The sequence below is a fragment of the Lampris incognitus genome, chromosome 12 (genome assembly GCF_029633865.1).
Source record: "Lampris incognitus isolate fLamInc1 chromosome 12, fLamInc1.hap2, whole genome shotgun sequence".
Classification (NCBI taxonomy): domain Eukaryota; kingdom Metazoa; phylum Chordata; class Actinopteri; order Lampriformes; family Lampridae; genus Lampris; species Lampris incognitus.
In genome coordinates, this window is record NC_079222.1 from 26,796,865 (window position 1) to 26,799,426 (window position 2,562).

Genomic DNA, 2,562 nt, shown 5'->3' on the forward strand with positions numbered 1-2,562 from the left:
ACAAGGTGTGTGTGTGTGTGTGTGTGTGTGTGTGTGTGTGTGTGTGTGTGTGTGTGTGTGTGTGTGTGTGTGTGTGTGTGTAAAAGTAAGGGATTCGTTTTGACGCATAAATGTTCAGAAGTTCCCTAGGTTAGCTTTGGTTAGCCTGCTGTTAGAGTGTTAAATCATTTACATGTGTTATTTAGAGTTATATTGTAAACATTTAGAAAGATAAGACACAATGCTGTTGAAAATGTTTATTAAAATAGCATTGGTTTCAATCAACGTATGTGTCAGTAAACGTATCCAGATGAACTGATTCAACCTTCTTTGATTTTCTTACCTGGATTATTGAGCATGCATAAAGACATGTTCATTCTGTACTTAAATGATATATCAAAAATATTGAAATTTGTTTTATTTGCGGATGACATGAATATATTTTATTCTGGTGAGAATTTACAGCAGCTTTTGGAGATGACCATAACAGAAAAATTAAAAGGGTGGTTTGACAAAAACAAATTATCCTTAAATCTGGACAAAACAAAGTTTATGTTGTTTGGAATTCATGAAATAAACATCAAAGTAAATGTAGTGATAGACAATGTCCAACTAGAAAGAGTATATGAAAATAAATTCCTAGGTGTGATATTAGATGACAAAATCAGCTATTTGTGAGAACAAGAAGTGAGCTTAAAGCCTGCAGGTGCCTCCATTCTGTGTTTGCAGAACCAGTCCTCTAACCACCATGGCGGCTGGACGAATTTATGTGGGGAATCTTCCAATGGATGTCCAGAAGAGAGACATACAGGAGCTCTTCTTCAAATATGGACGAATCAGAGATATTGAACTGAAGAAAAATAGAGGCACTAACTCCTTTGCCTTCGTCTGCTTTGAAGACTCACGGTGAGTTTCTGGGATGATCTTTGGCAAGTCGAATCACATTGCTCTTGTTGGAAACATACATCTTGTGATTTAGAGAGAATGGATGGAGGAGGTTTTGCTAGGTGTGTGTCCTTTAGTGAAACAGGCACGCTTTAGTAAGGAGTTCTATGCTCTCTTCTTTTAGGAATGCAGATGATGCTGTTGATGGAAGGAATCGGAATGGATATAGAGGTTCCAAGCTTCGTGTAGAATATCCACGAGGAGGACCTAGAGGGAGGTTTGGACCCTCACCCCACAAACCCGCATTCCGTGTCATAGTGACTGGTAGGTGGACATTAAGAGTCATACGCAGTTTTGTGTCTGTCTTTCTCATGGCAGACTGGAGGTAAAGGGGACTAAATGGATGAGGTTCGATCAACTGCTTAAATCATGAGAAACAAAATAGTATACTCAAACTGGTCATGCATAACTGCAAACACCGGCCGGTCTGGAAATTCTGAAGTTAGCATTTATATACATTTATACTTTTGTTTTTGCATGTTTATTGTCAAAGTACTAGTCGTCTTGTTTACCAACTCATGTAAAACGTAGTGACATTGACATTTGGCTCCCAACAGAACTGAAGATGATTTATTATTGTTGGCCTTTTTTTTTGTATCCCCTTTTCAGGATTGCCACCAACTGGGAGCTGGCAGGACCTGAAAGACCACATGCGTAAAGCAGGACGTGTGTGGTTTGTTAATGTGTACAGACATGGTGAGGGAGTGGTCGAGTTCGACTGTAGAGAGGATATGGAAAATGCTTTGCGTACGTTGGACAAGACTAGGTTTCGCTCCCATCAGGTGTGTATCACTACCTGTTTAGTCAACTGGTCAGATGTGCTTTCTATGTACTAAGTGAATAGAATGTTCTGGGTAATAAGGTGTATTTCTATGCCACCCTTGCAGGGTGAGACTGCATATATCCGTGTCTATGAGAAGAGGGGTACACCAAGCTGGGGGCGATCACGTTCCCGCTCCAGATCCAGAAGACGCTATCGCCACCCTACCAGAACAGAGGACCTCCTCCACAATGGTACCAGACACTACCATGTCATGCATAGTCCACCTGCAGCACCATAGTCCACCACCACTATCAGTAGAAGAGCCCACAATTCATGCTAGTTAGATATTTTGTAACTGAAGTTTTTTGTTTGTTTGTTTTTTTACCCTGTCTCACATTTACATTTTAAAATCACTACCTTAGGGGGGAATTTTAAGATGCATGGTAAATTGAGATTGTGGATTTCCAGCTGTCACTAGCTGTTGTGGACATTCTGCGTCATTTGACTATTTTGGAATGCTATAATAAAGAAGAATATGTGTTGGCTAATATCTGTTGATGTGTTTGCCTTAAATAACATGTCTGGTGATACTGTGGGAGGTCCCAAGGATGAGACATGGCAACTTGGATTTATTCAGAATGTTTAAATGTTCACAGGCCACAGTGTTTGCCCAATTTTCACCAAACTTGACACATTATCTTCAGACCAAGCCTCACAAAAGTTATCAGATAGATTTTTGATTTTCTAAACCATTAGTCCATCGGCGGTGACTGCCAAACAGGAAGCAAGATCATATCTCGGCAACACGTTTTATGTATTGACATTAAACTTGGTATATGGACTCGGATTGCCTTCCTGAGGATGTGCTTGAACTG

The 2,562-nt window shown here is 40.1% G+C and overlaps 1 pseudogene; it reads left to right on the forward strand.

Annotated features, from left to right (window-relative positions):
- Positions 1-727: 727 nt before the first annotated feature.
- Positions 728-1,966, forward strand: LOC130122068 (serine/arginine-rich splicing factor 9-like; annotated as a pseudogene).
- The last annotated feature ends 596 nt before the right edge of the window (positions 1,967-2,562 follow it).